Genomic DNA, 24,032 nt, shown 5'->3' on the forward strand with positions numbered 1-24,032 from the left:
AGCAGGCTTGGCTGCGTTCATCAGGCTTCTCCCCGGATGTACAGACTACTCTCCTGGACCTGCCATTTGACAGAGATAAACTCTTTGGAGCAAAAGCCGATTCTGCTCTTGAACGCTTTAAAGAGAGTAGAGCCACGGCGAGGTCGTTGGGACTTCAGACAGCCACTTCCTCTACTTTTAGATCTTTTAGAAAATGTAGAGGTTTTAGTCGTGGCACCTCCTTTCTTGGCGGGCTCCATGCGGCAGGGCAGCAACCTGCAGGAACCCTACCTTATAGATCGTTCAGGGGCAGGGGTAGAGTACAAACTAGTGGGGCCACCCAGCAGCACTCTGCCTCTTCCTCTTCCTCTTCCTCAGGAGGGGTGCAGCAGGGAAAGCAGCCTTAGTCCTCCACCACTCCCTGCTCACATGTCTCCGGTAGGGGGGAGACTTGCCCGCTTTGTTCCCATGTGGGAGTCCATAACATCAGACTCCTGGGTCATCGACATCGTGAAGAAGGAGTATGCTCTTCCCTTTCGGGATTTCCTTCCTCCCTTCCCTCCCCGTCCCTCCTTCTGTTCGGATGACCATCTTCTGTTATTGCAAGAGGAGGTAATGGCCTTTAGTCGAAAGACGCAGCGGAGTTGGGTCCAGAGCAGGAGAGGGGTCAGGGCTGCTATTCAAGGTACTTCCTGATCCCCAAAAAGGATGGTTGGTTACGTCCAATCTTGGACCTGAGGATTTTGAATTGGTTCCTCAAGCAGGAAAAGTTCAAGATGCTGACCCTGTCACAGGTTCTTTTGGCATTGAACGAAGGAGATTGGATGGTGTCTGTAGATTTGCAGGATGCGTACTTCCATATTCTAATCCTCAAGTCGCACAGGAAGTATCTCGGTTTTGTGGTGGGGTCGCAGCACTATCAGTTTGCGGTCCTTCCATTTGGTCTTACTTCGGCACCTTGAGTCTTCACGAAGGTGATGGCGGTGGTTGCAGCAGAGCTCAGAAGAAGGGGGATAGCGGTATTTCCTTATCTGGGCGATTGGTTGATCAAAGCCAAGTCTCCGGAGCTCTTGCGGCGTCATCTGCAGTGGACAACTCAGTTGTTGTTCGACCTGGGATTCTCAGTCAATGTGCCCAAATCTCACCTGGAGCCCTCTCAACGCCTCCTGTTCATAGGGGCAGTACTGGGCACAACATTAAATTGGGCCTTTCCTCCGCCCCAGCGGGTTCAGGACATTCAGACATTGATTCCAATGTTTCGAAATGGAGCGGTAGTTCCAGTCCTCAAGGTCCTTCGTCTGCTCGGTCTGTTTGCTTCTTGCATTCTGCTGGTCACTCATGCACGCTGGCACATGAGGGCTCTTCAGTGGTGCGTCCGCAGGCAGTGGTTTCAGCACAAGGGAGATCTCGAGGAATCGATGAAGATCTCCAGAGACACTGCAGTGGATCTTCAATGGTGGACAGCGGTCGACAACCTGTCACAAGGAAGGCCGTTCTCGCTGCCTCCACCAGTGGCCACAGTGGTAACGGATGCTTCCACTCTAGGGTGGGGAACTCATCTGGGGGACCTGGAGATCAAAGGCCTTTGGACTCCAGTGGAAGAGAGATTTCACATCAATCTGTTGGAATTGCGGGCAATACGTCTGGCTCTCAAGGCCTTCCTCCCTTCTATTCGCGGTCAGTCAGTCAAGATCCTAACGGACAATACTACCGCAATGTGGTATATAAACAAGCAGGGAGGAGTGGGATCGTATCTTCTCTGCAGAGAAGCTCTTCGACTCTGGTCCTGGCTTCAGGATCACAAGATCTGCTTGGTAGCACATCATTTGGCCGGGGCTCTGAACGTGTGTGCGGACGTTCTCAGTCGACACAACTCGGTCGACCACGAGTGGCGTCTTCATCCAGATCTGGTTCTGTACATATTCCAGATGTGGGGATATCCACAGATAGATCTGTTTGCAACTCAGGAGAATGCGCAGTGCCCGCTATTTTGCAGCCTCCAGTATCCGGTGCAAGGAGCTTTGGGGGTCGCGTTTCAGATGTCCTGGAAGGGTCAGTTGCTTTACGCGTTTCCTCCCATACCCTTGATTCCTCGAGTTCTGAGGAAGATCCGCCAAGACCGAGCCCAGGTCATCTTAATAGCTCCGAATTGGCCAAGAAGTGTGTGGTATTCAGACCTTCTCCAAATCTCGCAGTGCCCTCCGCTCCGTCTCCCATTCAGGATGGACCTCCTCTCACAGTCGCAGGGGCAGATTCTACACCACCACCTCCAGAGCCTGCACCTTCATGCCTGGAGATTGAACGGGGCAATCTGAGCGCTTTTTCTGTCCCACCAGAAGTGGTGGATGTTATTTTATCGGCCAGGCGACACTCCACCAAAACAATCTATGCAAGTCGTTGGGCTAAATTTGTATGCTGGTGTGGAGAGAATAGAATTGATCCCTTAAAGGCTCGTTTGTCTGACATATTGTCATTTGCTCTTTGCCTGGCACAGAAGGGTTGTGCGGTTGCCACAGTCAAGGGTTATTTATCTGCACTGTCGGCTTTTCTGTGCCTTCCTGATCAGCCTTCCTTGTTTAAATGTCCTATTGTTTTAAGGTTTCTAAAGGAGCTTTCTTACAAATTTCCACCATTACCATTTGTTATGCCTCAGTGGGACCTTAATTTGGTGTTAACATTTTTAATGGGGTCCCCATTTGAACCGATGCATTCTTGCTCTTTGCGGTTTCTAGTTCTCAAGACTGTGTTCCTGGGGGCCATAACATCGGCCAGAAGGGTCAGTGAGCTTCAGGCTCTTAGTGTAGTGCCCCTATACCTTTCTTTCTATAGACACAAAGTGGTTAAGGACCAAGGCGGCTTTCCTCCCGAAGGTTGTTACATCCTTTCACCTGGGGCAGTCTATTACTCTCTCTTCCTTTTACCCTCCACCTCATCCATCCAAGGAGGAAGAGAGGCTCCACCGGCTGGATCCACGAAGAGCGCTGAGCTTCTATGTCGACAGGACGAAGGAGTTCAGGCAAGATGATCAGCTCTTCGTTGGATACGTGGGGAAGAGGAAAGGTAGAGCAGTCCACAAGAGAACGCTATCCAGGTGGGTCATTCTATGTATCAAAATGTGTTATTTTTTGGCGAAGAAAGAACTACCTGTGGGGCTTCGTGCCCACTCCACCAGACCTAAGGCTGCTTCTTCGGCTTTGGCTAGGGGTGTTCCTGTGGCTGATATCTGCAGGGCAGCAACTTGGGCGTCCCTCCATACTTTTGTTAAACATTACTGTTTGGATTCTGAGGTTAGAAGGGATGGGCATTTTGCTCGCTCGGTGCTGCAGACTTTCTTGGTTTGACCATTCGGGCACCCACCTCCGGAGGTAGTACTGCTTTGGGACTCTATTCTTTAGGTGAGGAATCCACAGGTAGGTGTATCCATCAGAAGAATAAGTTACTTACCTTCGGTAACGCTTTTTCTGGTGGATACAGTAACTACCTGTGGATTCCTCACGGTCCCACCCGCCTCCCCGTTGCCTGACTGGTCATACCATGAAATCCATGGGTGAGCATCCTTTGCCTTGTATATTTGCATATACCTGAATCATGTATATAGTTGTGGCATCTGTACAGGGAGTGCAGAATTATTAGGCAAATTAGTATTTTGACCACATCATCCTCTTTATGCATGTTGTCTTACTCCAAGCTGTATAGGCTCGAAAGCCTACTACCAATTAAGCATATTAGGTGATGTGCATCTCTGTAATGAGAAGGGGTGTGGTCTAATGACATCAACACCCTATTGTCAGGTGTGCATAATTATTAGGCAACTTCCTTTCCTTTGGCAAAATGGGTCAAAAGAAGGACTTGACAGGCTCAGAAAAGTAAAAAATAGTGAGATATCTTGCAGAGGGATGCAGCACTCTTAAAATTGCAAAGCTTCTGAAGCGTGATCATCGAACAATCAAGCGTTTCATTCAAAATAGTCAACAGGGTCGCAAGAAGCGTGTGGAAAAACCAAGGCGCAAAATAACTGCCCATTAACTGAGAAAAGTCAAGCGTGCAGCTGCCACAATGCCACTTGCCACCAGTTTGGCCATATTTCAGAGCTGCAACATCACTGGAGTGCCCAAAAGCACAAGGTGTGCAATACTCAGACACATGGCCAAGGTAAGAAAGGCTGAAAGACGACCACCACTGAACAAGACACACAAGCTGAAACGTCAAGACTGGGCCAAGAAAGATCTCAAGACTGATTTTTCTAAGGTTTTATGGACTGATGAAATGAGAGTGAGTCTTGATGGGCCAGATGGATGGGCCCGTGGCTGGATTGGTAAAGGGCAGAGAGCTCCAGTCCGACTCAGACGCCAGCAAGGTGGAGGTGGAGTACTGGTTTGGGCTGGTATCATCAAAGATGAGCTTGTGGGGCCTTTTCGGGTTGAGGATGGAGTCAAGCTCAACTCCCAGTCCTACTGCCAGTTCCTGGAAGACACCTTCTTCAAGCAGTGGTACAGGAAGAAGTCTGCATCCTTCAAGAAAAACATGATTTTCATGCAGGACAATGCTCCATCACACGCGTCCAAGTACTCCACAGCGTGGCTGGCAAGAAAGGGTATAAAAGAAGGAAATCTAATGACATGGCCTCCTTGTTCACCTGATCTGAACCCCATTGAGAACCTGTGGTCCATCATCAAATGTGAGATTTACAAGGAGGGAAAACAGTATACCTCTCTGAACAGTGTCTGGGAGGCTGTGGTTGCTGCTGCACGCAATGTTGATGGTGAACAGATCAAAACACTGACAGAATCCATGGATGGCAGGCTTTTGAGTGTCCTTGCAAAGAAGGGTGGCTATATTGGTCACTGATATGTTTTTGTTTTGTTTTTGAATGTCAGAAATGTATATTTGTGAATGTTGAGATGTTATATTGGTTTCACTGGTAATAATAAATAATTGAAATGGGTATATATTTTTTTTTGTTGAGTTGCCTAATAATTATGCACAGTAATAGTCACCTGCACACACAGATATCCCCCTAACATAGCTAAAACTAAAAACAAACTAAAAACTACTTCCAAAAATATTCAGCTTTGATATTAATGAGTTTTTTGGGTTCATTGAGAACATGGTTGTTGTTCAATAATAAAATTAATCCTCAAAAATACAACTTGCCTAATAATTCTGCACTCCCTGTATATACATTTCTTTTTCTAATTTAGATAGTTCAAGGAAAACATGCTTGGTCTTGAATGACATATTTTACTTTTGTATATAATAAATGTTCTGTTTTCATTCATTTAATGTGACTATGATCTCTTTAAGGTTAACCTGTTCGCCTCTATGGCACGTAAAAAAATGGTGATAACTGACGTCTGCACGTCGACGAGGGCTTCTTATTGCCTAGATGACGTCATACGGCGTCCCGTGGAGTCGGGCGATTGTGACGTCATCATCGACGTGCAGAGCTAGAAGAAATTTCCGTCGAGGCTGGCGCGAGGGGAGAATTCTTTAGGTGAGGAATCCACAGGTAATTACTGTATCCACCAGAAAAAGTGTTACCGAAGGTAAGTAACTTATTTGTCACAAACAAAGAAGGAATGGCACATCAGAAATTATCAGAACTTATTCATTTACAAAATAGTCATATTGATGCTTTTTCCCTTGAAGCATATTGATCTCGTACTGGTTGATCTGATTAATTTGCACAGCATTTTGATCAATCGGTTAAGACCACACTTTCAGGTAGTAAGGAGGCGGGTAGAAACTGGGGACAGAACATTGAGGTGGTTCTCTAACTCCCGCCGTAAGGCCAAAATACAGTTACTGGGAGCACTGAAGGCAGGGAATTGTCGAGAGATAAGAGCAACCAGGACTGCGTACAAAACAGTATTGAAAAATGCTAAAAAAGAGTGCGAAACCAAATATTGGAACGGGTTGGTAGATGCACTCTTTGAGAAGGACCTTAAACTGTTTTGGAAATTAGTGACAGGTAAAGGTTGCTCCCAAATTGTGGAGAACTACCCTGTAACCCAGCCAGAAACTTGGGTGTCACATTTTGAAAACCTATATAGAGCCGCACAAATTAGTAATACTAAAATGCACCAAAATGCAAAGGGCCCTTTATTTCTCATACACCAACTGTTGGGTCAGCTATACCATCTAAATTTGACTTGGACCTCTTTTCTCTAAAATAAACAACTTTGGCTCTCCAATCAGTACGTAAAGGGAAGGCCTCTGGGCTAGATGGTATCCCAGGTGATTTATATTTGTCTTGACCGACAACTTGGTCTCTATATTTAAATGCGCTCTGTAATGAGATACTGAGGGGTGGTGGATTTCCCCCCACATGACAAGGAGCAATTATAGTCCCTATTTTTAAGAAAGGGCCAAGGGACGAACCAACTAATTATAGGCCAATAAGTTTAATTGATGTCAGCCAAAAAATATTATGCAAACAGTTATTGAATAGACTACAGACATGGATAGAGGATTCTCATATCCTTTCCAACTTCCAGGCATGATTTAGGAGAGGAGTGAGCACAATAGACCAGGTGTTTAAATTCAATCTCCTTTGCTGGAAATATCTGTCACTCAATAAGAGCCACTTATATGTGGCTTTTATCAACTTAAAAGCAGCCTTTGATATGGTTCTACGGGACTTATTGTGGAATGTTCGGGAGATCTACCAACTCGATAAAGAATTATTGATATTGATTAGGTACCTTCACGAGGGGACTTACGCTCAGGTACGTTGGTCTCAAAGCGGTGATTTAACAGAAGCTATACCTGTCGACAGGGGGGGGTCAGGCAGGGGTGCGTCCTGGCCCCCACATTGTTTAATCTTTTTTATCAACGGTGCAGTGGACCAGCTGATGCACTGTAATCATGATGCTCCAAAGCTAGCTGGAGCCCCTGTCCCCATTTTAATGTTTGCGGATGATACTTTATTAATTTCAAGAACCCCAATGTGCCTACAAAACGAACTTGATGCTTTTTTTATTTTTGTTCAAGGAGAGGACTCAAAATAAATCCAACTAAATCAAAGTTCATGGCTTTTAACCCGCATAAATCATTTAGGGGGACGATGACTAGCAGGCCAACCGGCTATCTGGGGATTAGACTAGCAGATGACCAACAGTGGTCGGCACAGATTGGGAAGAGTTTGACAGTTCTTAGGCAGAGATCAGCAGTGATAGGGAGGGAAATCGCTAATATTTCGGAAGGGGAGATCTCACCTGCTATTACAGTTTACAAAGCAGCGGCAATGGCAGCTTCAACTTATGGTGCCGAGCTTTGGGGGCACTCTAATTCTAGGTGTTTGACGACAGTAGAAAACCGCTTTATATGTAACTTCTTGCGGCTGCTGATGAGTACCCCTCTCATAACCCTTAGATTTGACTTAGCTTTAAATGAGGTTCATAATGAAATTGCTCTAAGACCTCTTATGTATTGGTTCCGTCTCTGGACTTCCGAATACTTGTCCACCTACCAAACAGCAACAGATGAGTTCCTAGTGGACGACCGTGCATTAATTCCCTGGTTTAAATATATTAGAGAAATGAGTAAACTCCTTAAAATGGAGGAGGTGTGGAGAGATCCTCGCAATTTGACCAAGGAAGTAAAAGTGCGCATAACAAGGTGCTACTGGGAGACTATTCTGGTGCAAATTTGGTCTAAAAAAAAAACCAAGGTAGCAGGACCCTACAGTTTCTGGATCATAAATTTCGCCCTAAGTTTGAGGCCTATATGGATAATGTAAACCCTCCCTACACCAAAACCCTCTTTATTAAATTTAGATTAGGGATTCTCCCACTTAAGACATTTACTGCGAGCTGGAGTACGGAGGATTGCAATCTGACCTCTTGTCACCATTGCCAGGAGAAACCAGAGTCACTCACACATTTCATGTTTTTCTGTCTTAGATATTTGGTCCCCAGGAAGAAGTGGATTATTCCATTATGCAGGTCAATGGGGATAAGGGAATGCAATACATCATTACGCATCTTGGCAACTGATACAACTGATAAGGTAGTCTTTGCAGTTGCAAGATACTTGCAATATGCATGGGCCATAAGAACTAGAGAATTGCTATAATTATGCATTTTATTATATTGATTTTAGATTAGAATTATTTAATGTAGCAGTAGATTACTGATTGGAATTAAGACGCAATGGCCCATAATATTTTAAGATTTTAAGATTGATGTCTGTTTTGCATTGTTTTAACAACTATGCGATTTTATAATTTATTCGGGGTCTCTTAATGTATTATGTGGTACTCCTTGTTTATTTTTCTTTTATAACTGGTTTACTGTATAATTATGATATGGTGTTTACTGTATACTTTTATGGCTTTTAGCTGAAGTAAAGTTATTACTACTATCAGAACTTGCAGGAAAATATGAAGTGGATAATGAGAAATCGAAACCATTGAAAAGGAGTTACAAATTGGAATTCGATTCAAAAGACATTTGGAACATGAGATTATCTTGAATGAAAATTCATATTAGAGAATTAATCCTAAGTATTCAAACATGGGGAGCATTAGATAAAGGGGAAGGCAGATGGGTAAAGAAAAGAAATCTGAAGAAAAGAGTCTGCAAATGTGAACTCTACTGATACACAGTGGACTGATAGTCTAGTAAAAATATTACCAATGAGAAATAATTCCTGGAGGGAATTAAGTTCATGTCCCTTGGAGCAGGAGTGATGTTATGTCATTCACAATGATTACCCGAGATTGAGAGAGAAACTAGTGGAATGGTACCAGCAGACAGAATAGTAAAACTTGCAAAATGTCTGTGGGAGGATTTAAATACCCTTTTAGAAATAGTGGTCCCAGCTGATTTATGAACTGAATGTAAAAGAAGTGTTGATTGGCCGACAAGCGAACCTCCATGAGATCCAGTTACTGGAGCACCTTTTCCTGAAGTAACGAAAAGTTATTACAAAGTGACAGAAATTTTGCAAACAAGAATTTCTCCTAAAATATTGATTGGCAGAGAATTGATAGGACAGCTAAGGAAGCAAAGGAGTCAATACATGCATATTATGAGAGGTTGTTGCAAGCATTCAAACATTACAGTGGTACAGAAACAATTGAGCCCAAAAACATAATTCAATTTGTGTTCAGGTTTGTTGAAGGGTTGAGACCTGAAGTTAGTAACATCCTGAAGAGTCATTTGATTTGCTGGCAAGCAAAAACTGTTGATGAAATATTGCAGTTTGTTAAATATTGCAGTGGCGAGATAGAAATAAAGCAAAAGAGATTGAAAGAAAAGGCAATGGTGATGCAGATTAGAGTAGTACAATCAGGGATGCAGGGAATTCCGAACAACAGGTAAACATGCAAATGGTTCTGAGTCAGGGATTGGTGAGATGCAGAGGACGTGGTGGTTTTGGAAATGGAAATGAAAATCGTGTAGGTGTTGATCTGAATACTAATGTTAATTCAGGTGATATGCAGACAACAAGAAAGATGTACCTTGTCATACTTGCAGGAGTTTTGGGCATTGGAAACGGGAATGTCCAATGATGGTACAGGAAGGTGTTGTGCAGATGAATGAAAACAATCAATTTCCAAATTTGAGAGGACCGAGAATTCGGAATCCTAATTTAAATGTCCAGAATATGAATAATCAAATGCAGATTCTGCAGCAAATGCACATATCCGAACAACAGATACAGGTGCCACGTTTTCAAGTACCACAACAGCAAATACAACAGCAGATGCAAATGATGCCACAGTGACAAATGCAAATACCTCAAGCTCCAATGACAGAGCAGCTGATATTGGTTCCTCAGCAGAACATGGGTCAAAAGTTAGGTAAAAACAATCAGTTAATACAGCAGTATCCCCTACTCAGTGAGGATGAATGGAGTGATGAAATTGTGAGTGAGAGTTCGGATGAAGAAGAATGTGTGCTAGCAGCTTCATTGGAGGTTGAACAAAGAGGTCCTTATGTAAATGGAACAGTAATGGATCATGTAGTCTCATTCTTGGTTGATACAGAGGTCAGAACTAAAAAAAGTTCCTAATGTGCCACTTTCTGGGAAAGGTTGCGGGAGTAGCGAATCAGCACTTGACAAATCCAATTACTGACCCGATTCCTGTTAAAATTGGTAATTCTGAAGGCATGCGCATATTTCTAGTCTGTGACTCAAATCCAGTGTGCCTATTAGAAAGAGATTTGTTGTGCAAAATAAGATATTCGATTACCTGTAGAAATTATGAAATTGCCATCCAAACAAATAGTGATGATGAGGAATCCAATTTACCAATTGGAAATTGTAGTTTGATTAATGAAGAGCTTCCATTAATTACTCTTTATCCTGGATTCACAGTATTGGACCTACCAGTTGATTTACGAGATACAGTTATTTCAACAGTTTGGGATCTTTAAAAAGTGTTATGACCCTTCAGACCATCTGATTTTAGTAACTGTGAAAATGTACAGTCCAGTGTGTCTATTCAGCGCCGGGAGAATGGACCTCTGTCCACTGAAGAGGTATCGACTTTTACTAAAGGTGGGTGTAGGAGGTGAGACGTGATTGAAAGTGCAAGAGTGGGTGTAAGAAAGTGCCTCCTTGGCATAGTTACCCCCTAACTGTTTGCCTTTGCTGATGCTAAGTTTTGACTGAAAGTGTGCTGGGACCCTGCTAACCAGGCCCCAGCACCAGTGTTCTTTCTGTAAACTGTACCTTTGTCTCCACAGTTGGCACAACCCTGGCACTCAGGTAAGCCCTTGTAACTGGTACCCCTGGTACCAAGGGCCCTGATGCCAGGGAAGATTTCTAAGGGCTGCAGCATGTCTTATGCCACCCTGGGGACCCCTCACTCAGCACATGCACACTGCCTCGCAGCTTGTGTGTGCTGGTGGGGAGAAAATGACTAAGTCGGAATGGCACTCCCCTCAGAGTGCCATGCCAACCTCACACTGCCTGTGGCATTGGTAAGTCACCCCTCTAGCAGGCCTTACAGCCCTAAGACAGGGTGCACTATACCACAGGTGAGGGCATATGTGCATGAGCACTATGCCCCTACAGTGTCTAAGCAAAACCTTAGACATTGTAAGTGCAGGGTGGCCATAAGAGTATATGGTCTGGGAGTTTGTCAAACACAAACTCCACAGTTCCATAATGGCTACACTGTAAACTGGGAAGTTCGGTATCAAACTTCTCAGCACAATAAATGCACACAGATGCCAGTGTACAACTTATTGTACCATACACCCAGAGGGCATCTTAGAGATGCCCCCTGAATACCAATCCGACTTCTAGTGTAGGCTGACCAGTTTCTGCCAGCCTGCCACACACCAGACATGTTGCTGGCCACATGGGGAGAGTGCTTTTGTCACTCTGTGGCCAGGAACACAGTCTGTACTGGGTGGAGGTACTGCTCACCTCCCCCTGCAGGAACTGTTACACCTGGCTTTTGATACAGTGCCACAGGGCATCCCAGCTAGTGGAGATGCCCGCCCCTCCGGCCACTGCCCCCACTTTTGTCGGCAAGGCTGGGGGAGATAATGAGAAAAACAAGAAGGAGTCACCCACCAGTCAGGACAGCCCCTAAGGTGTCCTGTGCTGAGGTGACCCCTGCCTTGAGAAATCCTCCATCTTGAGTTTGGAGGATTCCCCCAATAGGATTAGGGATGTGCCCTCCTCCCCACAGGGAGGAGGCACAAAGAGGGTATAGCTACCCTCAAGGATAGTATCCATTGGCTACTGCCCTCCCAGACCTAAACACACCCCTAAGTTCAGTATTTAGGGGCTCTCCAGAACATAGGAAACTAGATTCCTGCAACCTGAAGAAACAAGAAGGACTTCTGACCTACAAGCCTGCAGAGAAGGAAGAAGACAACAACTGCTTTGGCCCCAGCCCTACCGGCCTGTCTCCAACTTCGAAAACCTGCAACCAGCGACGCATCCGACAGGGACCAGCGACCTCTGAAGTCTCAGAGGACTGCCCTGAACTAAAGGACCAAGAAACTCCCGTGAACAGCGACCCTGTTCAAAACTAGTTACTTCTTTGCAACAAAGAAGCAACTTTCAAAGACTGCACGTTTCCCGCCGGAAGCGTGAGACTTCAGACTCTGCACCCAATGCCCCCGGCTTGAGATCCAGAGAACAAACACCACACGGAGGACTCCCCGGTAACTGCGAGCCCGTGAGTAACCAGAGACGACCCCCCTGAGTCCCGACAGCGACGCCTGCAGAGAGAATCCAGAGGCGGCCCCTGACTACGACTGCCTGTAACAGGGGACCCGACGCCTGGAACCAGCACTGCATCCGCAGCCCCCAGGACCTGAAGGAACCGTACCTCAGTGCAGGAGTGACCCCAGGCGACCCTCTGTATCCCAGGTGGTGGCTGTCCTGAGAAGCCCCCCCTGTGCCTGCCTGCACCGCTAGAGTGACCCCCGGGTCCCTCCATTGACTCCTACCTGAAACCCGACGCCTGCTTTGCACACTGCACCGGCCCGCTCCTCTGCCGCTGAGGGTGTGTTTTGTGTGACTACTTGTGTCCCCGCCAGTGCTCTACAAAACCCCCTGGTCTGCCCACCGAGGACGCAGGTACTTACCTGCTGGCAGACTGGGACCGGAGCACCCTTGTTCCCCATAGGCGCCTATGTGTTTTGGGCACCCCTTTGACCTCTGCACCTGACCGGCCCTGAGCAGCTGGTGTGGTAACTTTGGGGTTGCCTTAAACCCCCAACGGTGGGCTGCCTATGCCCCAGGACTGAGACTTGTAAGTGTTTTACTTACCTCCTAATCTAACCTTTACTTACCTCCCCCAGGAACTGTTGATTTTTACAGTGTCCACTTTGAAAATAGCTTATTGCCATTTTTACAAAGACTGTATATGATATTACTTTTATTCAAAGTTCCTAAAGCATCTAAGTGAAGTACCTTACATTTAAAGTGTTTACTGTAAATCTTGAACCCGTGGTTCATAAAATAAACTAAGAAAATATATTTTTCTATATAAAAACCTCTTGGCCTGGAGTAAGTCTTTGAGTGTGTGTTCCTCATTTATTTTCTGTGTGTGTACAACAAATGCTTAAGACTACCCTCTGATAAGGCTACTGCTCGACCACACTACCACAAAATAGAGCATTAGAATTACCTAATTTTGCCACTATCTTACCTCTAAGGGGAACCCTTGGACTCTGTGCACACTATTTCTTACTTTGAAATAGTATATACAGAGCCAACTTCCTACAGTGAGACAGTGATCAAGGCTCAGTAAGGGGCTTTTTCAGAAGAGAATATATATTATCCAAAAGTGGTATACAAGCACAACTTCACAACTACAAAATGAGTCTAAAAGTCTACCCGCCCCCTAAATTACTTTCAAAAGCACATAACGAATAACGCTGACAATTTGTTGTGTTGCAGGTATTCCTGTATGCAATGTACATAAGAAGCAGTTGAGTGTGTGATGATGGTGTGTACTTTCCAAACTCAAAATAGTCCCTCTACTGGAGGGGGAAGGAAATATTCAAGCAGCCAGTAGAAAGCAGTTTAAAGGACTAGAAGAATGCATAAGATAGAGGCAAATATGCCAGGCAGCAAAGACATAGAGTAAAGGGGAATTAAACAATCCTTAAGAAAGGAGAGAGGATAGCTGATCTAGGTGTTACCCAGGTTATCCAGATTTTGAAATTGGATGCTTGAGCATCTACATCGTAACAGTCATAGCAGTGTTAGTTGGAAAAAGACTGGAACCATAGTTAAAGGAGGCATGAATGGTCAGACCAGAGAATGGGGATGGAGGAAGAAGTCTGAAGTAGGGACATTGGTAAATATCTGATCAAATGTATGACAGGCCTTATGCGTACAGTGCTCAACCTTTAGGTCAAGGCTGAGGGTCTCTAAAGTAGAAATGAAGGTGTTATTTAGAGAGGAGTCCATGTAATTGAAGTAAATGTTAAAGTCTCCTAGGATAGTGAAATTAGAGAATTTCAGCCTGGGGAGGTAGTAAAGGTTTGTGTTAGACCTGACACGCGCAGGTAGTGTTTACCCAAGTTTTTTTCAGCTTTTTTTATAAGAGATTTTGCAAGGGGCCCACCAGTCATTGGCACTTTCCCACTGTAAATAGAGAGTGAAAGTGCCAGCGTCATCCTTCCATCCACCTGGAAGAGGCTCTAGCCCGTGTGCGCACACTGACATACTGGTGGTTTGCTCCGTACCTGGGTGTGCACACTTTCACATGGGTATCTAAAGTAGTGGCTGAGCATTATAGCGCAGGCCAGCATAGGTGCACGTGCTCCCATGTGGTAGCTGTAGCCAAAGTGTCCAGCCTGCCCCTGTAGGCTCGTATCTGGTGCCAGGCCACATGTGCTTGGGGTTGCAGAACACCCATGCGTGTTCGCAGTGCCAATGAGAGCTGCTCATGAGGGTAACTTAGAAGACAAAAGTCCTTTTAGTTCTGGCTGCAATAGTGGATTGCAGAGGAGCAGCCTCATGATGTTTAGTATCATTGGACTCAGAGTGATAAACCCCATCTAGTGGTAAAGGTGGTTTCATTAATAATGCACTAGAAATGCCACTTCGGGGAAGTAGGAATTTCTAGGTTCTAAAATGCTTTGTGTTTCTTATAAATTTGACTCCATTTCACTGGATGCGGGGGAAGAGCACATATGTGCATTCCCCCAGCGACAGCTATAAAACTTGTGCATCCAGAACAACAGACCACTGCCATTATGGGCACTGGATAGGTCGATTAGAGGGAAAGGTTTCTGACATTTGGCCTCTCGGAGCCAGAGCATGGCCCCACTAAAGATGGATCTACATTCCACGTCCTCAGGGTGGATTGGGAGGAAATTCAGGGGAAACATCTGTGGTTCAAAGGACAACCCTTTGAACCACCCCTAACTTAGTAAAGGCACACTTTAGTATAACTAGGGGTTTTATCCTTCAGCAAGGCAGAGTTGCATCTACGGCAATGCAGGACCAGTGCTGCTGGACCACGTGGTGCGCACTGCCAGAGGAGTCTGTTGTGCACAAAAGGATAACTGCCCGACGAAAGGAGCCACACCCTTACTGTAATGTGGCTGGCCTGTGCCAACTGCCTGCTACTGTGTTGTAACATGAGGTGTGCTCTCCAAGGCCATGTTGACTGCCTCCTGTTATCTGCGGAGGTCTCAGGGACATCAAGGATGTCCTGTGAGGGATTTACATCATCTACAGGTACCATCTGGAGAGTGGTGCCCTCTTCTGTGCCTACATTGTCAGCTGGACCCTACCGGGCAGCAGCGGCATGAGAGTGGATGAAGTATTGTGTCTGGAGACCAAAGTTACCTGATGCAGAGCCTGCTAGTACTGCCCACACTTTGAGTGGCCCTTCATCGTGGGGACCACAGTATGCCAAGACGTCTTGTGTTATGAGCAGGATCACCCGTGGCAGGACCCTGCATGGCCCACTGTTGTCCAGTGAGTCGCATTTCTCTTGTATGATCCTCGGCTGCATGTGCATTGTGTGTGGCCCCATTCATAGGTTGCGACCCTTGGAGCTTGGTGCAACCAGAGTTGTGCTATACACTACCTCATATGGTAGGGCTGACCTTACTTCGAAGTGTATGACTGTGGAGCCTGCTGCGACTAAAGTCACAATGCACCAGATGTTGTGCCTCCTTTCAGGGAGGTATGGAAACAAAGTTCCTTGTGTGGCCTGCGGGTCTAGACTGACTCAAGTCATCGAGCGCCAGATGTTGTGCCTCAATCCAGAGAGGTGCAGGATTTATGTTCTTTGTCGTAGTGTCCGGGAGTGTCTGGTGCAGTTCAAGTCATCACACACCAGGAGGTAACACATTGGGAATTGTCTTTGGAGTGACTGTATGGTTGGACCAATTCAGGTCATCGGGGCCTTGACGTTGTGCCTCATTTTTTGTGGAGGTACAGCACTGTGCACTTTTCATGCAGGAACATAACCGTCTGGTGCAACTAAAGTCTTCATGCACCAAACACGGCGCCTCCTTGTAAAGGGGGTGCAGAGCTAGTAACTCGTTGTGTGCAACCGGAATTGTCGAGAGCAATTCAGGTCAACTCGCCCCAACGGTGCGCCTCCATTCTGGAGGTGCCGAAACTGTTAACTATTTTGTAATGCTGACTGTCTGGTGGGGCTGGGTGCCGCAATTGCTAAGGGGCAGCCCCAGTGACTCTTCCCCCTGTGTGTTGCAGGGCTTTGAGTGATCCTCCCACTGGGAGCCCAACCATCTCCTTGCTAATTGTTGCCTTATCTGCTGTTGTCTTTTCTTCCCCCTCTCGTATTGTTCCCGGGATTCAGCATAGAGTGACTAGGGCCGTGAGCGGCCTAGTATCCAAGGGTAGGTTGATGCAATCTATGGTTTGAGGTGGGGCAGGATAGCTGAAGTTGGTCGGTGGGTGGTGGAACGTTTGGGATCTGGGTTGCCTGCAAATACAGTAGTATCCACTAGCCGGATATCAGGGCACCACATTAGGGTGCAGAGGAGTGCGTGTGTATGAGTGTGTGTGCACGAGCCGACTGATGCCTGTGGCACCGCCTGGCGGTGCAGAGTGGATGTGCGGGAGTGAGTGCAGGTGAATGCAAGGGCAGCACCGTGGTGTTGCTGGAAACGTTCTTCTGCCAGGGAAGTACGATTTACTAGTGCAGCCTAGGTGGCAGTGCTATGTGGGAGTGTACAATGCTTGTATTTACATATTGCTGCTAGCGTTGGGAACCAGGGTGCACCCTTAATTTAATTGTTACATCAAAGTTGGTAAACCTTTGGGTGGGTCTTGTGGGTCTTGTGTTGACGTTTGGCACCACTTGAGGATGCGTGAGGGAACTTATCGTTTTCTCACTTGCACATACTGTCATTGGTGTTACACACAGTTAAGCTGAATATTGTGAACGCTATTACTATATTGGATTTATGCCCAGATTTCCATGACGCTCATGCTGTGTAGACAATGTGTATGTTGAATATAATTTTTATATACCAACACAGTGTGTGAAATCTCACATGTGCCACTCAGTGTGGATGTGGTGTGGAAGTGCTGTGCCGTTGCTTTACACATTGCCTCTGTGATAAGCCAGACTGCTCTGTGCCAAGCTACCGAAGGGTGTGCGCAGGGTATACAGTGAGTGTAATCACCCACCTCTGACAGGAGTGGCAAGATTCTGCCTGGCTGGGGCCTTGCTGCAGCCAACTAGAATGTGTTGCCTCCACAGTTCCCTAATGAATCCATAAATTTGTCAATGGGGCCAAGCAGACAGTAAACAATGATGCCAGCCATAGAAAAGGATTTGTTAATTTCTATAAGGAACTGACAGTCTTCTATAGGAGTTAGTGCAGGTAAAACAGTGGTGGTGCACATGAGGTGGGAGGGGTAGATAATGGTGATTCCCCCTCATGACGTCTTGCCAGTCGTAAGGGCAAAGGCAATGCCAGGGCCTGGGGAGGTCTTAAGTCAAGTCTCCATTACAAAACTAGTAGACAGGTTGTTACCTACAGGAAAGTTGTGAATACCCATATGATGTTACAGGTTATAAGAAAACATATGATAGGGGAGGAGGGAGAATTGTTGGAGGAACTCTTCCCAGGTTTGGGAGCAATATATGCTAGAAACTGAGCGCAAAGGGAGATGGGGATTAGTAAGCATTGTCTCAAATGATCTGTCTACAATATGTTCTATACCCCGGGAATAGATTAATGCAGTTCACACATTGGGTCTTACCTGGGGTTTTCAGAGCTAATAGCTCAAGAGTCAGGGTTTCTGGTGCTTGGCACAGTACAGGCGCAGATGGGTAAAGAGTAGCCTGCCTTGGCTGGTCTTCGGCATACTGCCGGCGTGCCTGCTGTGCAGACACACAGCTGCGCTTCTCTTAAAGGATGCCTTGGCCAGTGGGCTTGTCCAAGAGGAATAGAACTAGACTGCGAACCTGTGCTTGCACTAAGGTAATTGACAAAGTAAAAGCCCTAACTAGAACCTAGCCACTCTACTGCTCTTACCTGGCTTCCCTGCTAGAAGTCACGAGTGGGAACTAAAAGAAGTGAAAACAGCAGTGTAGAACGAAAACATAACGTGAATAAAAAGCAAGAAGGGATGGTCCCAATATGTTCTGCTATTGAAGGATTCAGGAATCTCCATAAATACAAGAAAAATTAAAAGGTATTAGGTCAGGCAACTAGGAGCAATGATGGTGGGTGCTGGTCTCAACCAGGAAGTCAGGAATGTGTTTGTGAGAGAGAGAATATTGTCTAATAAAGATGCTGTGTTTGCCAGACAAGTGAAAATCAGTGCTTCAAATGACCAATTGAACAAACATATCCAGTGAATGCTTTCTTATTACCCAACATATCATTCTTTAACTTAACAATAGGGCTGGGTGGTGGAGCAAGTGACATGCTCTTTGCACCTCGAAGAAAGAGTGTATGGTGGAAGAAAAACAAAGAGGTTAGAAGGAAAAGCAGAAAGGCAGAGGGGAAAAACAAAGAGGTAAAGAGGGACAGTATCTAATGGGTAGGGGAAACATCTGGAACAAAGCTTTCCGGAACAACGCAGGGCTTTTTCTCTGCCTTAACCATGCATGTGCTGAACAACGCACATGCAGGTAAAAGCAGAGAAAAAGGGAGAGTGCATCGGGAGAGGACACGGTCAGGTAAGTGGGGCTGGGGCATGGTTTGGGAAGGTGGGCCATTTTATTTTAAGTGGCAGGGCTGGGGGTTTGGGTTGGTTATGTTTTTGGGCTGGTGGTGGGGGGTTGGAGTAGTTATGTTTTTAGAGCAGGTTGGGGGGGTCCAGGAAGTTATGTTTTTAGGGCGGGTGGAGGGTCAGGGTTGTTATGTTTTTAGGGAAGGTGATGGTGGGTCAGGGTAGTTATGTTTTTAGGTGGGGTGGTGGGGGTAAGGGTAGTTATGTTTTTAGGGCACGTGATGGTGGGTCAGGGTAGTTATGATTTAGGGTGGGGTGGGGGGTCAGGGTAGTTATGTTTTAGGGTGGGTGGTGGAGTCGGTGTAGTTATGTTTTTTGGGTTGGTGGCAGGGGTTGGGTAGTTATGTTTTTAGGGCAGGTGGTGCCATTTTTTTTTTAAGGGGTGGGGTGGGGTTGGGCTAGTTATGTTTTTAGGGCGGGTGGTGGGGTCGGGTGGTTATGGTTTTTAGGGCGGGCGGGGTAGTTATGGTTTTTGGGGCAGGTGGAGGGTTGAGGAAATTATGATTTTTTAGGGTGGGTGGGGGCGGGGTAGTAGTATTTTTAGGGTGGGTGCGGGCAGGGTAGTTGTGATTTTAGGGTGTTCGGGTAGTTATGGTTTTAGGGCAGGTGGGGGACAAGTAGTAATGTTTTTAGGGCAGGTGGGGAGATCTGGTATTTATGTTTTTAGGGCAGGTGGTGGGGGTCGGGTAGTCATGGTTTTAGGGTGGGTAGTGGGGGGTCAGGGTAGTTGTCTTTTTAGGGTGGGTTGTGGGATGTCGGGGTGCTTGTGTTTTTAGGGCGGGTGTTGTGGTAGTTATGTTTTTGGGGCGGGTCTGGGGGGTCGGTAGTTATGTTTTCAGGTCCAGTGGTGGGCGGTCAGGGTAGGGTTTTTTAGGGCAGGTGGTGGGGGGTTGGGTAGTTGTGTTTTTAGGGCGGGTACTTGTGTTTTTAGGGTGGGTGGGGTGTCGGGGTACTTGTGTTTTTAGGGCGGGTGGGGGGGTCGGGTAGTTATGTTTTTAGGGTGGGTGGGGGGTCTGGGTAGTTGTGCTTTTAGGGCAGGGTGGTCGGGTAGTTATGTTTTTAGGGCGGGCGGGAGGTGGCATGCTAGAACCATGCATGCCGTCCCACACATGCCTTTACAAGGCATGCTTTTACAACAAAAAATAATTGTGAACGCCTGCATGTAACAATGTGGTCGTTGTTCCAACCGCGTTGTTCAGGCATGCATGGTTTGCGGATGTATTGTTCCATTATACAGCCAATGGGTAGAGGCCTTAAAGACCAGCGACCTAGAGCAAAGTGCAGAGCAGCACTATGTTTCTTTGATTTGTTACACCTTCTAGGTTTGTTCCAAAAATACAAGAAGGTTGCGATGGATAACTGTAGGAAAGTACCATCTTGCCTGGCACCCCCATTTTTACTGTATATATGTTTGTTTTTGCCTGTGTCACTGGGATCCTGCTAGCCAGGACCCCTGTGCTCATAAAGTATGAACTGTATGTGTTCCCTGTGTGGTGCCTAACTGTATCACTGAGGCTCTGCTAACCAGAACCTCAGTGTTTATGCTCTCTCTGCTTTTAAAATTGCCACTGCAGGCTAGTGACTAATTTTACCAATTCTGATTGGTACACTGGAACACCCTTATAATTCCCTGATATATGGTACCTAGATACCCAGGGTATTGGGGTTCCAGGAGATCCCTATGAGCTCCAGCATTTCTTTTGCCACCCATAGGGAGCTCAGACAATTCTTACACAGGACTGCCACTGCAGCCTGAGTAAAATAACATCCACGTTATTTCACAGCTATTTTACACTGCACTTAAGTAACTTATAAGTCATTTATATGTCTAACCCTCACTTGGTGAAGGTAAGGTGCAAAGTTACTTAGTGTGTGGCACCCTGGCACTAGCCAAGGTGCTCCCACATTGTTCAGGGCCAATTTCCCAGACTTTGTGAGTGCGGGGACCCCATTACACTCGTGCACTACATATAGGTCAACACCTATATGTAGCGTCCCAATGGTAACTTCGAGCATGGCCATGTAATGTGTCTAGGATCATGGAATTGTCACCCCAATACCATTCTGGTATTGGGGGGACAATTCCATGCATCTCCGGGTCTCCAGCATAGAGCCCGGGTACTGCCAAACTAACTTCCCGGGGTTTTCACAGCAGCTACCGCTGATGCCAACCCTCAGACAGGTTTCTGCCCCCCTGGGGCCTAGGCAGCCTAGTCCCAGGAAGGCAGAACAAAAGATTTCCTCTGAGAGAGGGTATTACACCCGCTCCCTTTGGAAATAGGTGTGAAGGGCCTGGGAGGAGTAGCCTCTCCTGGCCTCTGGAAATGGTTTGAAGGGCACAGATGGTGCCCTCCTTGCATAAGCCAGTCTACACAAGCTCAGGGATCCCCCCAGCCTTGCTCTGGTGCGAAACTGGACAAAGGAAAGGGGAGTGACCACTCCCCTGACCAGCACCTCCCAGGGTAGGTGCCCAGAGCTCCTCCAGTGTGTTCCAGACCTCTGCCATCTTGGATGCAGAGGTGTGAGGGCACAATGGACAGCTGTGAGTGGCCAGTGCCAGCAGGTGACGTCAGAGACCCCTCCTGATAGGTGCTTACCTTTCTCTGTAGCCAATCCTCCTCTGAGGGCTATTTAGGGTCTCTCCTGTGGGTTTCTCACCAGATAACGAATGCAAGAGCTCACCAGAGTTCCTCTGCACTTCCCTCTTCGACTTCTGCCAAGGATCGACTGCTGACTGCTCCAGGACGCCTGCAAAACCGCAACAAAGTAGCAAGAAGACTACCAGCAACATTGTAGCACCTCATCCTGCCGGCTTTCTCAACTGTTTCCTGGTGGTGCATTCTCTGAGGGCTGTCCTTTGTGCACAGCCTAGCCCAGGTCCCCAGCACTCCGTCCTGCATTGCCCAACTCGCTGAGTTGGACTCCGAATCCGTGGGACTCCCTTTTGTTGTGCTGAGTCGACCGCCATCTTCAGATCTTCTGAGGGCCTGTTCAGGTGTTTCTGCGGATGCTGCCTGCTTCTGTGTGGGCTCTCCGTGTTGCTGAGCGCCCTCTCTGTCTCCTCCTCCAAGGGTCGACCTCCTGCTCCTTCCTGGGCCCTGGCAGCACCCAAAATCCTCAACCGCGACTCTTGCAGCTAGCAAGGCTTGTTTGCGGTCTTTCTGCGTAGAATAAACTCTGCATCCTCCAGAATGCCGTGGGACATCTTCTGACCAAAGGAGAAGTTCCTGGCATCTTCTGTTGTTACAGAATCATCGGCTTCTTCCACCCAGAGGCAGCCCTTTTGCACCTTCATCCGGGGTTTAGTTGGCTCCTGCCCCCTCTGCACACTTGCGTGACTCTTGGACTTGGTCCTCTTCCTTTACAAGTCCTCAGGTCCAGGAATCCGTTTTCAGTGCTTTGCAGTCAGTTGTTGTCCTTGCAGAATCCCCTATCTCGACTTTACTGTCTTTCTGGGGTAGTAGGGTAACTTTACTCCTACTTTTCAGGGTCTTGGGGTGGGGTATCCTGGACACCCTTAGTGTTTCTTACACTCTGAATGCCCTCTACACACTACACTAGGCCTGGGGTCAATTCGTGGTTCGCATTCCACTTTTGGAGCATATGGTTTGTGTTGCCCCAGGCCTATTTTTCCCTATTGCATTCTATTGTGTTCTACAGTGTTTTTACTACTTTTCTAACTGTTTAGTTACCTGATTTGGTTTGTGTGTGTATATTTTGTTTATATTACTTACCTCCTAAGGGACTATATCCTCTGAGATACTTATGGCATATTGTCACTAAAATAAAGTACCTTTATTTTTTAGTAACTCTGAGTATTGTGTTTTCTTAGGATATAGTGCTAAGTGATATAAGTGGTATAGTAGGAGCTTTGCATGTCTCCTAGTTCAGCCTAAGCTGCTCTGCTATAGCTACCTCTATCAGCCTAAGCTGCTAGAACACCTCTAATCTACTAATAAGGGATAACTGGACCTGGCACAAGGTGTAAGTACCACAAGATACCCACTATAAGCCAGGCCAGCCTCCTACAATAACTGAATGATGAAATTGTGTCTTTTTCAAGCATTCCCAAATGATTGATTTTTTTGTTCAATAAACCTGCAAATATCAGACTCTATTATGATTAAAATCACACATTAGCTCAATGTTAACACATATAAGGTTGATCATTTATTACTTACACTGTTATTTTATGTTATATTTTTCTTGTCAGGAACTGCAACTGTGAATCCAGATATTATATCAAAAACTGACAAAGCAGAAACTCCACATGTGAGCAATTGCCATTACTTTCAGCAAACAGTGAACAACGGAGATCATTTTTCTACCAGAAAGCAACCACAACCATCCAAGATTCAAAAGAAGGGAGAATTATTTGACATGAAGAAGAACATCACACAACAACAATGGAATTTTGAAGCAATGGCTGAAATATCTGGTAGAAAGCTGAATCACATGCAGCTGTGGAAATCTGAGGGACAGGTTTCACCTCCAAAAAAGCATCCTTCCATACAAAGGTGGAGAATTGAAGAAGTGGTGGATATGTCTGGCAGAAAGCAGCAATCTTTACAGAGATGCGATATTGAAGAAGGAGAACAACATGTTATTCAACGGTGGAAGATTGAAGAAATAAAAGATATATCTGGCAGAAAGCAACACTTCATACAACGATGGAAGATCAAGGATGGGAAGAGGTTACGTACCAGATATAGAAAGCAATCTATGCAACAACTGAAGACTGAAGATGGATGGGACATATCTGAAAGAGATCATCTTGACACCACAGAGATGATGATGGTTCAAAAAGCAGAAGAAATGTCTTCAGTGCCTCATAATCATCCGAGAGAACATCTGAAAACTCAAGAAAGGGTAACAGTACCTGCCTGTAACTCTCACTGTTCGAAGGAAGGGCTGATGCATGAAGAAAGAGAGACAGCATCTACTCAGGGACATCAGCAACCTTTGGAATGGGTGATATCTACCAAAAAAGGGGAAAAGACATCCTCTAGGCAAAATAAGCAAATCCTGTACCGGGTGAAGGCTGAAAAGGTGGAGCATTTATCTGCCAGGGACAGTCAGACGTTCTTAGACTGGGTGGAAGTTGATAAAGGGAAGCACACTTCTCAGCTTCCCATATACTTGCTGAATATTAAAGAAGGAAAGTGGGCATCTGCTATGGAACATCAGCACTCTAGGGGCTCGTTGCACATTGAGGAAGAGAAGCAGACATCAGCCACGAAACATCAGCAATCCAGGGACGTGTTGCACAATGACGAAAATAAACATATGTCTGCCACAGAATATAGGCACTCTATTTACTTACCAGAGGACATAAAAGGAGATCAGAAATATGCTATAGAACATCAACATAAAAGGGATTTTGCTAGGTTTGT

Source organism: Pleurodeles waltl, chromosome 1_1 (assembly GCF_031143425.1).
Source record: "Pleurodeles waltl isolate 20211129_DDA chromosome 1_1, aPleWal1.hap1.20221129, whole genome shotgun sequence".
NCBI classification, from domain to species: Eukaryota; Metazoa; Chordata; class Amphibia; order Caudata; family Salamandridae; genus Pleurodeles; species Pleurodeles waltl.